The sequence below is a fragment of the Lipotes vexillifer genome, unplaced genomic scaffold (assembly GCF_000442215.2).
Source record: "Lipotes vexillifer unplaced genomic scaffold, Lipotes_vexillifer_v1.1 scaffold1017, whole genome shotgun sequence".
NCBI classification, from domain to species: domain Eukaryota; kingdom Metazoa; phylum Chordata; class Mammalia; order Artiodactyla; family Lipotidae; genus Lipotes; species Lipotes vexillifer.
Window position 1 is genome coordinate 260,338 of NW_006772141.1, and position 336 is coordinate 260,673.

Genomic DNA, 336 nt, shown 5'->3' on the forward strand with positions numbered 1-336 from the left:
TCTCCACCGCCATCACTCGGGGGCCTCCCACAGTCACAGCACCAAACAGCCTTGGCAACGACGGAAGCCTCACCCGGGCGGCTGTAACCGCACGTGACTTCCGGCTTCAATCCCGCCCCCACTCGCGAGGGCCGGCCGGGCTCGTAGCCCCGGTGGGTCGCGGGGGCCGCTGGGAAAGCGAGTCCTCCGTGGTGGCTCGAGGAGGCTGCCGCGGCGCCGGCGGTGGTCCTCGCGATGTCCTCCCGTTCTTGTTTGGGCCTCGCCACCGTTCAGTTCACTTTTCACGCCACATCAATGCCTTCAATTTCGCTCTGCTGTCTTCGGGCCATTTTTAAT